The following is an 11,392-nucleotide window of genomic DNA, read 5'->3' as shown; positions in this document are numbered from 1 at the left end:
TTACTCTAAAACAGATAATACAATTTACAACATGCCATATTCTGTACAGAACTACTGTATGCAACAAATATTTTCACAAAAGCTGTTTGGTTATGGTTGAGGAAGCTATGAAGAAAAATATCTGCTCTAATAACATCCTTGGGGCCCAATTTGTATTCTATATTATTCATGAGGTAAATTGAATTTTCTGTCACAAATACCAATTGACGGGTTAATTCTGGGTCGTGATGTCACATTAAGGCATCCAGGGAGAAGGTTCTGGAAATGCAGTAGAACTTACTTTTATCTCTGCAGACTCATGTTGCCAGTCAGAAAAAATAGGAAAACACAAGAATGTATCTATACATTTTCTGAAAGAGACACCAAAGTTCTTCAGGCCAGAGCATTCTGTGCTAAGATGCTTGGGGCTTTACACTTGGAGCTCTATGCATTCCCACTACTGCTTTCCACTGCTTTGGATTGTACTCCTATCATTCCCCATAGCTGCATCTGCAGCTTGTATCCATGGTTTTGAGATCACACACAGGGATGGGTTAAAGTAGTGGAAGGCTGTTGGATTCTAGTGGAGTTGCTGACTTCTTAGTTACAGACTGCACAGCAATCAGATAACAGGAAGCAAGCAATTTGAAAAGAAGGAGTGAAAAAGAAAAACAGAGAAAAGCAAGAGGAAGAACAAACCCTGAAAGAAAAGTGTGAATGAAACAGCAGGAGTGTAAAAGAGAAGGCAAAAGGGTAGGCGGTGAGGAGGAAAGGAAAAGAAAAACTAGAAATAGTGTTTGAACAGCCTAAGACTGGGCTGAAAAATTGCAAGTGGGAACTCCTAATAGAGCATGTTAAAATCAGAAACTATCAAACGAAGAAGGGAAGACTGAGAAAACAATGAAGGAAAGTTGGAGGAAGATCAAGGGCAGAAGAAACTATAGTGAGTTACTTGGAAATCTGACAAAAAAGATGGACTTAGAAAGGGAACACTTTTAGGGGATAAAAATGAAACTGAATGGGATACAGACATTGCTCTCTTCTCCTTTCCCTTGTTAGCTGGATTTTGCAGGACTCTGATGGAATAAACTGGCTTCAGAACAGGTAAGAGATAATTCGTGGCACTTATATACCATGTATTTGCTTTATCCTGAAGTTGATGTGATTTCAGTGCCTGTTTGGGTAAAGAAGGGTACACTGTATGTCTGTGTATTTGTTTCAGTGAAAGCACATAATCTATTGTTGGCTGGCATTCTGAGCATCGTTGCTTTTGTTCTAGCAAAAGCTTAATAAGGGGTGGGGGGTGGGGAAGGCTCTGGTCCATTTATAAAAACTTACGTTAATAGAAATCTTGGAGATGCTACACTACTTAGAATGTTATTTTAAGAATATTTGTTTGCTTTATTTGTATGTTTCCAACAAAACAACAGTAAACCATGTTTTAATACAAGTTTGTAAAAAGATGAGTTCTACATCTCTGTTCTTCCTGTCCAATCCTGGACAGTTGTTCTTTGGTACAGCTTTCTAAACAGCCGTTTTCAAGTTATTTTAGAAAGTCTGAAATCATTTTAATAGGATTAGCCGAGATTAAAGGGTGTTGGGTTTTTTTTGGCATGGGGCTCATAGGATTTTCTTGGGAAGACCAGGTCAAAAATGTCGATTTACTCATAGAAGATAGGTACTGTATATCAACATTCTTTCTTGGATTAGAACTAGCCTGAATTCATCTTCTTTCCATCTCTCACACTGTGGTGCCAAACATACAGTCACCCATTTCAATTTTTTTTTTATTTTCTTACTTTAGAGCAACCTTTCCCAACCTGGTATTATCCCAGATGTGCTATGATTGCAACTCTTGAATTGATTCCAGCAATCTGGATGGTACCAGGCTGGAGAAGGCTATTTTGTGCTCTGAAAATCAATTACTGAGCTGTTTTTAGTGGTGGTAAAAGTAATTCCTCACATGTGATATCATCTAAAATAGCATCAACTGCCAGTGTTTCTTTAAAGAATTCAAAGGAGTCTTTTAAAAAAAGACATCTTGAGTGAAGATAGTGGGAGTACAGCATCAGTGGTCTCAGATTAAGTTCTGGACTATATTTCACTAATATAGCAAGAAACGGAGAACTAAATATAATTTGCTAATTTAAAGTATTTATTTTATTTATTTATTGCAACCATAGTTACACCTCCCTTCATCCTTGAATATAACAGAATGTAATGTGAAAGTATGTTTAGAATCATAATAGGATACAGAATTAATAGAAAAACTGATAAAAGGACCCTTAAAACCAAGAAGTAGCAAATGTGATAAAGACACAATCAGAGTAATCCTTTAAAACAGCTAAGCAAGCAAAAAAAAAGTTTTGAGCTGATGTGAAAAAGAATGCAATGCAATGCCACCTTGGGTGTCAAAACTAAGATATTTTTTCACTTATAATTCAGGCTACTTAAACTGGGCAGTCTTATATAGAGACAGACATTCCTTCAGATCTTTGATTCTCAACTCTTTGTGCTTTAAAGGTAAACACTACTTGATCTACAGTAAATAGTTCCAAAAACGCATTATAAAACTACTGTTTTTAATGAGAAGGAATCTAAAAACTAAAAGATGCCTTTGGAATCATCTGCTTGTAACAAAAATAATAGTGGCTGTATTCAGCCACAGATGAAGATTCACAGTGTTGTCAAGGGCAGTCCCAAGAAAATCCATCACAACAATCTAATATGGCCAGATTATTTCTGCCCAAGCTAACTGGGCAAACCAGACAATGCTGGTCAAAGGCAATCCTCACATGTGCTATTTTGTCCTGTGGCACCTTTTTAGATTTGTGTGTGTGTGTGTGTGTGTGTGTGTGTGTGTATTTAATGACCCCGTAATCCCTTAATTTGGAATTAAATTGGATAATTTTTTCTCTTGACAAGACACTTGTTTCTTTGTTGATTGATCTGATTTCCACCCCTTAGCAATGTAAGAGACACTTTTAGCGGCTTTCAAATAAGGTAAAATACAATATATTATCAAAGTCTAAAACAATAGCAATAAAATATAACCTAAACTGTGTCACATAAAACGGGTGTTTGCTAATTGCCTCTTGCTAAATAGCTGGTATGTTGCAGGCATGGTCAGATAATTAGGATTCAGATCTTGGGGCTGGTTATCTTATCTTACATTGCTGGCAAGTAGGAGACTATTTAATCATCTATCTAGTTTTATATAAAGCTGAATAAATTTAATTGTGATTTTTTAAAAAAGTCCTATGGAAACTCATAGTACAGCTTTCCACAATCTGTGCCTTCAAATGTGTTCACTGGCAAGACTTCTACAGTATATGCATGGCTAATGTCTATTGTCTATAGACATGTTTGAATGTATGCATTTTCCTTGTATTATGGAGATGCACACTCTAAATGTTTCATTTTTGGAACTACGCACAACTGAAATGTTTCACAAGTAGACATTCTCAATTTTGAATTTTGCATATACTACAGAGGATTAAATGACCAAATTCTCATAGGTAAAACCATTTAACGTTATTGATCGTGAGGCTCCATTTAAAAATTATTTAAGCTATGAGGCATTTTATACAGTCAAACACTGAATGCATTTGCTTCTGACGTATAATATTAATTATATGTCTAAGAGGGAATTTGGCCTAAATATAATTAGGGTTTCTAATTGTGGCATATTGTGAAAGGAAATGGACAGTATGCCCATTTAACACAATGTTATGTATAATAGCATTAAGTGTTCATAATGCAGACAGAGAAAATAAATGAAAAGTTAATGATATAAAATTGCATGGAGAAGGAGAAGGGGAAAGAGAAGGAGAAAAAAGAGAAGAAGGAGGAGGAGGAGGAGAAGGAGAAGGAGAAGGAGGAGAGTAGTGGTTGTGGAAGTATGTTTTGCTAACAGAACAAAAGAGAAATTAGAGAGAAAACTTATACATGCACTATTTAACCTTATTTGCTATTCAGCAATCTATTTGCTGAAATGCCAATCAATTACATTTTGGCTTGTGACATTAAAAAATGGATTGTGTTATCAACCTGCAACTTGGATTGTTATCCACATAAATTGGTGGCAGCTTCCAAGGGATACTAAAACTGGCATTGAATAGAGTCAGTGGAAGATAGAACTTTCATGTATCATCACAGTGGAGAACTTTAATTCCTCTGTGATACTTCTGTAGTTTTTGAACAACTGCAGTTCTTAATAGCATTTCATATTGCTACGGAGCATGTGTATGTCATAACACTAGGACATCAGGCAATATCCTGCCAAGTTTCATTCTGCTCATCTTCTCCAAACATCAAAGAAGGCCTGCTAAGGATTTTGCCCCAATGAGAAGTGGAGGGGACTTCAAAAAGGACACAGGTGTAATAGCCCCCATGCTATGGAACATGGTGTTGCTAGAACTGGAATTAACAACCATCCTCCTTTAGTTTAAAAAGGCCCTTAAAATTATCATCTTTCAGAGGGTCTTCAGACCCTAGGAAAATTGAGGAGCACATAAATTCTAATAATTGCAATTGTTTGGACTGTTTTTTGATTATTTTAAGTGCTGAAATTATTCTATTTGTTTCATTCATGTGCTTTATTCAGACTCAGTTCAGACTGAAGTAGTTTATACATCAATAAAATAAGATAAAATAAAAGTACAATAGATAGCAATAGCACTTAGTGTTATATACGGATTCATAGTGCTTTTACACTCCTCTCTAAGCATTTACAGAGTCAGCATATTGCCCCCAACAATCTGGGTCCTCATTTTACCCAGCTCAGAAGGATGGAAGGCTGAGTCAACCTTGAGCCTGGTGAGATTTGAACTGCGAACTGCAGCTAACAGTCAGCTGAAGTAGCTTCAGTACTGCATCACCGCAGCCCATGCAAAGGGACTGACCCAAACTATACTCTGAAAGATTGCATAATTATGCACATTGATTTAGGAATAACCCTATTGAATACACTATGGGGTTTACATCAGAATTAATGCACATTGTCAACTATTTTTCTCCCTGTGGAAATAGACTAGAATAACAGAGTTGGAAGAGACCTTGAGGGTCTTTTAGTCCAACCCACTGCCTAGGTAGGAAACCCTATACCATTTCAGACCCTATACCCTATAGTATTTCAGAGAAATAAGTTCTCATTGTTCTGGTCCATAAAGGGGATCATAAATGTATTTTTAAAATAAGCATGTATGTATTTGTGTGGAGGTGTAGATAAAGTTCAGAGACTCTACCATCTATTGATGCACTACTTTATATAAATTCTAGTTCTCCTACATGCATATCTATTGCACATGCTCAACCAATTATTAAGAGGTTCATACAGTCATTAAGTAAATCTGGCTTCCCAAATTGTTCCTTGCTTGTGGGACGTGAAGCTGGAAGTTGCAAATAACAATTGCATGATCCTGGGATGCTACAACTATCATAAATACACGCCTATTGCCAAGCACCCACATTTTGATCACATGACTGTAGGGATGCTGTGATGGTTATAAGTGTAAGGACTGTTCATAAGCCATTCTTTTCAATGCTTTTATAACTCCAGATATTTGCTAAACAAATGGCTGTAAGACAAGGTCTACCTCAGTGGTGGGATTCAAAGTGTTTACTACCGGTTCTCTGGACGTGGTGTGGCTTTGTGGGTGTGGCTTTGTGGGCGTGGCAGGGGAAGGATCCTGCAAAATCCCCATTCCCTCCCCACCCCACTAGCCTGCTTTCCATCTCCATTCTCCTGTTCAGGGCAACATAAGAAGATCAGCTGGGAGGCAGTGGGGGTGGGATCACCCTATTTGCTGGTTCCCCAAACTACTCAAAATTTTTGGTAACAATTCTCCAGAACCTGTCAGAACTGGTTGAATACCACCTCTGGTCTACCAGTATTTCCTCTATTACTCTCCCATGAGAGTAATGCCATGAAACCTTCCTTTCTGTTTAGAAGCATTCCATATCATTTCATATTTATATATTTATTTATTGAATAACTCCATATTTCCCTGGGATCCATCCTCAGAATTATCTTGTGGAAAAAGTTGAAGTAAGAAATAGTGCCAAGCAAAAAAAAATTCCTTAAGAGTTTGCAATTAGTTTCCCCCCTTGAGAATTATCTTTATTTCAGCGACCAGGAAGGAGATGTTGGCCTACAATACAAGGGCAATTTCTAGATGGAGGAACTGTCTGACCCTCCAGAGCTTATGTAAGAGAGGTTGAAATGAAGAAGAAAAAAATCAGGTGCCAAGAGAGGATTTTAAAGGTCCTCTATGTTGGAAATGGTGCCTTCAGAGGAATGAGTCATTGATGCATGAGGCCTTCTCTATAGAGCTTCTGACAATGGTAATAATTACACAGCAGAGAGAGAACAAATATTTTAAAGAGTAATTCTGATGGGGATGGAAAAAGGGAGGTTAGTGAAAGGAGATGAGATGAACACGAGAAGAAAAAATGATAGAAACACAGAAACATAGACAACTGGTGGCAGAAAAGACCCAGTGGTCCATCAAGTTTGTCTTTTAGACTTTTTCGTTCATTTCTGTTTTCTTTTTAATTTATGACGGTAATTTATTCATTATTTTTAATAATAAAGAAATATGTTTATTTATTTATTTTAATTTTTGTCGGATGATAGGCGTGTTTAAACCCAACCATGTTTAAACTCCGTTACTGATTATTACTGACGCACTACCTACATTAGACATTGGTTCCAACTACTTTTTTTGTGAAAAAATACTTTATAACATTACTTTTGAACTTCCCTCCTGCCATTTTGAGATTATGTTCTTAATTTTTGCTTAATATTGAAAATACTGCCTTCTAGAAGCTTATTCATATCCTTAATATATTTAAAGGTTTTAATTGTGTCTCCCCTTTTCCTTCTGTCTTTCACGCTGTATGTGTTCAGTTCAGAGGTGGGCTTCAAAAATTTTAGCAAGGGTTTCTCTGCCTGCTTGCTGAGTCGGTGTGACCATGGTGGGCGTGGCCTAGTCCGCCTCCTGCACCACGGTGGGGGGGTGGGGTGTTTTTGCCCTCTCCAAGCTCCAGAGGTTTTCCTCACCTCTGGGAGAGTAAAAATGGCCTCCCCAGGCTCTGGAGGCCCTCTGGAGGCTGGAAACAGACCCATTTCCAGCCTTCCCGAACATCCGGTAGGCCTGTTTTTCGCCCTCCCGGACCCTCCGTGCGCACCCTGCACTTACCTGCATCCAAAACGGCCTTCGTGGGGACTCCTGGGAGGGGCAGAGTGGGCAGGACCAGTCAGGAGTGGGATTTGGGGGTTCTCCGAACTGCACAGAATCTTAGCTAGAGGTTCTCAGCAGCTCACCCTTGGTTCAGTTCCTCCAATCTTTCTCGATATATTTTGTCCCTCAGAACTTGACTTGCATCATTTTTGTTGTCCATCCCTGGACTCTTTCAATCTTATCAATATCTTTATTTAATTGACGCCTCCAGACCTGGACACCCACACTGGTTATTTTATTTATTTATTTATTTATTTATTTGCATCCACCTCTATTATTTTTATAAATAACTCAAGGTGGACATCCCAACATACTTTCCTCCTCATCTTTTCCCCACAAGAACAGTCATGTGAGATGGCATGGGCTGAGAAAGAGTGACTGGCCCAAAGTCACCCAGCTGGCTTTCATGGTTAGGGCAGGACTTGAACTCGTGGTCTCCTTCTTTCTAGCCTTGTGTCTTAATCACTAGATCAATTTGGCTCTTCATTTGCTACAAAAATAGATACCTTTCACATTGAAACATTAAGCTGCTTAAAGTTCAGGTGAACTCCAGAATGACTTGGCCCTCCATTGTGTATTTGTATAGCCATTATTCTGATTGACATCAACAAAATAAGAGACCACATAAGATGCTCAGGTCTATGTACGTCTTTTGGAATTCACAGAACTTATTAAGGTTTTCTCCACCTCTGTGGAGCACCCATTGTTTTAATGCAGAATAATTCATATTATGGAAACCCAGACATCTGTGAATCACATAGAACAAGTTCATATCCAGATAATACAAAGTGACTAATGATGCTAATGATAAAAGGCTGAGTAGAAGCACAACAAGCATTTATTCCAAACAGTAATTTTTGATCCTCCTGCCCTGTATTTTACCTTATAATTGAAGTGCAACCAATCAAAAATGAAAGGAAAAGGCACAATGACTTTTTATGTTTCCTTCCTCCCATTTCTCTGCTACCACCAACACAGAGAGGGAGAGTCTCTCAATGAAAGATGGTATTCGTGGCATAATTTTTACTTGTTCAGTTTTGCAGGTGAAAACCAAAACTGCAAAATGAACATTTGCTCAAACCTCACACATAGCTGGACATTATCTGGAATATCAGTTTCTCCGGAAATGAATCTTATGTCTGCTACGTTACTAAGGAAGTCATGCTAACTACAAAACAGCTAATAATTACTTTCCTATGCAGGTTCTGAACTGACTGTGTTTTAACTTTGCCTGGTTGTAGCTAATTCAAGCACACAAAACAGGGAATATGACCATTTTTTTTCTTATAAATCAGTTCTTTATTTGTAAATGTTCCCAGAATGCTCCATATATATGTATATGATAAAAATATCTTCGCCAACCCACAAATGTCTGTCACCAGATTATGCTAATAATAGCAAGTGAACTTATTGTTGCTTCTGCTGTATGAAATTGCTTTCAACTGCAGTTGACCAGACTCAATTTAGAAAATCAGATCCAATTTATCTAACAGTAAATCATCCCTGTTTTTGACAAGTTCTTTTACACCAAGGGTGAGAAATCTATTGTTTCTCCAAATGTTTGCAATTTAAATTTCCATTTTTTTATTGGTTAGGTTGGATTGGATTGATAGCAATTAAATTTCAAAACAGAGAATGATAAGTGCTTTGGTGGCCCATCAGCATATTTTGACCTTTGCAAATTTATTTCAGGAATCATACGGTACAACCATTGGAAATTATATGACTTTTTTGCCCTAGCCTAGGAACTTCCACAATGTTAACACTTTCATTCCCCCCAAAGCTTAGAAGCAGTTTGAAGAAAAGCTATCATTGCATTTTCTTCTTCCAGTTTGCAATGTTGAGAAAAAGCAGCAAAAACCATTACCTCACCCCAGACTCCTACCAGTTCTACAGCAATAAAAATCCCCTTATCTTTAATCCCCAATAAAGACAGACAAAGAGATTCACATCCCTGCAGTGCATGCCAACTCCTCTGATGTTGAAAAAGGAGAGAGGAATTGACAAAGGTTTGTCAGTTTCAGACTTGCTTTTTATTTAGGATAAGTAGAAGGAGCTGCAAAGATATCAAACTATTCTTTCTGTGATAGGACCTAAACTGCAGAGGTCCAGAGAAAGGATAAGGCAAGAGTTTCCTCCAGCAAAGAAATGAAGTTACCATGGCTTAAACCAAATCTATGCCACAGGAGAGAAATCAATTTTATGGCTTTTTTTTTTTAACTTTGCCAACATTGTAGGAAGACAGACATCTGGAGCTGCTTTTGAACTGGCTCTGAATTCTGGTGTGAAAGAATCATTACTCACACAATTCTGAATATTCAGAGTGTTAAATATATATGGCACGAAAATGTTCCTTTTTTGCCTGCCTTTTGCTTACCTAGTGTTAAAATCTCAAGTCCAAAAATTTTCTGCCTTTCACTGATATAATCAATTAGTGTGTTAGTCTTCTTGTGATTAGGGTGTGAATAATAATAATAATAATAAATAATAAACTTTAATTTATAAACCGCTCCCTTTCCTAAACAGGACTCGGGGCGGTGTACAGTCATATTAAAACAGTATGAATACAAAATATAGATATACTTAAATATACAAATAGGTAAACGGAGGAGGTAGGATATGCACTGTACAATATTTAAATTAAAAAATACAAATAAACATTAAAATTACCCTTAAAAACTACCCAATAAGATGTTTGCCAGGAGGTTAAAAGTGGGACTATAAATCAGTTAAGCCAGCTAATTGGAACAGGTGGGTCTTAAGCTTCTGTCGGAAGGAGCGGAGGTCGGTAGTAGTTCTAATATCGGGGGGGGGGGGAGGTCATTCCAGAGGGTACATAATACATAATTTTATTTGTGTTTTCCAGCTTTATAATATATTTTTTTAAAAGATGGGGATGAAAGCTGTATTCCAGACTCTGCCAATATGATAATGATTTTAATACTTTATTTTCAATTTTTTTCTATCAGTCATGAACATAGAATCTGTTTTTCCCCCCTTAGCAGCCATACTCTCTATCCTGGTCACCTCATAGTCAACCACAAACCCACACGATCTTTGTTGGTTTGCCACAACCAGTTTAGACTGCATTGCCATGTATATAATATTAGGGTTTTTCTCCCCAATAGGTGTTACACTTTACACTTCTTAACAACTTTACACCATTCCTTCCATGTGAAAAAGCCATTTTCTTTTTGTTTGTTTGCTAGATAATATTTCTCTTGGGTCATGTTCCACCCTGACTGAAGTACCTGGGTATGTTTATGTGGTTTTCTTTTTAAAAAATAGTACAAGAGCAATTTGTGACAGCATTATCTGAAATGTTTTAATATTTCAGTTATATCTTACAGCCTTGAAATTTCCTGGTTGTTTTCAATCTTAGTATCAACTAGATCTGACCTACTTAGCATTTTCTTTTTTCTTTTTAGTTCAGTCAAAATTAGTCAAGTGATACCATCGTGAAATATGGCACTCTTGGTCATCTCACAGTTCATCCCTCTATTCTTCACATCACTTATGAATACTTTTTAAAGCAATGGTTCCAGTTTAAGTCTCTGAAATGCTCTAAATGTCTTCCTTCTCCCACTAGAAGCACAACTGAAATCTTGCTCTCTACTTTCATTAGAGAGTAACAAATTACTGAGTCACTAGACTCAGCCTCTTCTCTTAGCCTAGGTCTTTGTCAAAAGCTTTATGAAAGTCCAGCTAAACTGAGTCAACCATGTACATATGCTTATGTTCATGTTTTAACAAATTTTAAATTGCAGTCATATATTATATTAAACCATCATATTTATGATTTATACATTGATTTATTTAATATATTCTGCCCCATTCATTTCCAACAAAGCCTGCCAATGATGGTTCATAGTATAAATATAAAAACTGCAAATATGTTATAAAGCATCAATGTATTTTAACTATTACAACATTTATAAATAATAATACTATATAAGTAATAAAGTATTCATGGCTTCAATCCTAAAATATCCTAGTAATAATTTTAAAGTAATATATTTTTGATGGGGAGGCTTGTGCTTAAAAATAAGGGTTTTTTTAAAGGAAAAAAAACATGACCTAAATTTCTAGTAGGAAGAGATTCCAGAAATCTACTTCCACCTTTGATAAAACCTCTCCTAATTGATTCTAAAGGAGTCTCCCTTTGGATT

At 36.9% G+C, this 11,392-nt stretch overlaps 1 protein-coding gene across 1 annotated transcript in view; it reads left to right on the top strand.

Annotated features, from left to right (window-relative positions):
* The first annotated feature begins 731 nt into the window (after positions 1 to 731).
* Positions 732 to 11,392, top strand: part of KCNJ4 (potassium inwardly rectifying channel subfamily J member 4) — a 50,332-nt gene continuing 39,671 nt past the window's right edge. The window contains exon 1 of the mRNA XM_081958518.1: positions 732 to 1,083. The gene's annotated coding sequence lies outside the window, so the exon portion shown is untranslated. The remainder of the gene's footprint in view (positions 1,084 to 11,392) is intronic.

Source organism: Natrix helvetica (genome assembly GCF_964273705.1).
Source record: "Natrix helvetica genome assembly, chromosome: 6".
Classification (NCBI taxonomy): Eukaryota; Metazoa; Chordata; class Lepidosauria; order Squamata; family Natricidae; genus Natrix; species Natrix helvetica.
This window is presented reverse-complemented; position numbering and strand designations above follow the sequence as displayed.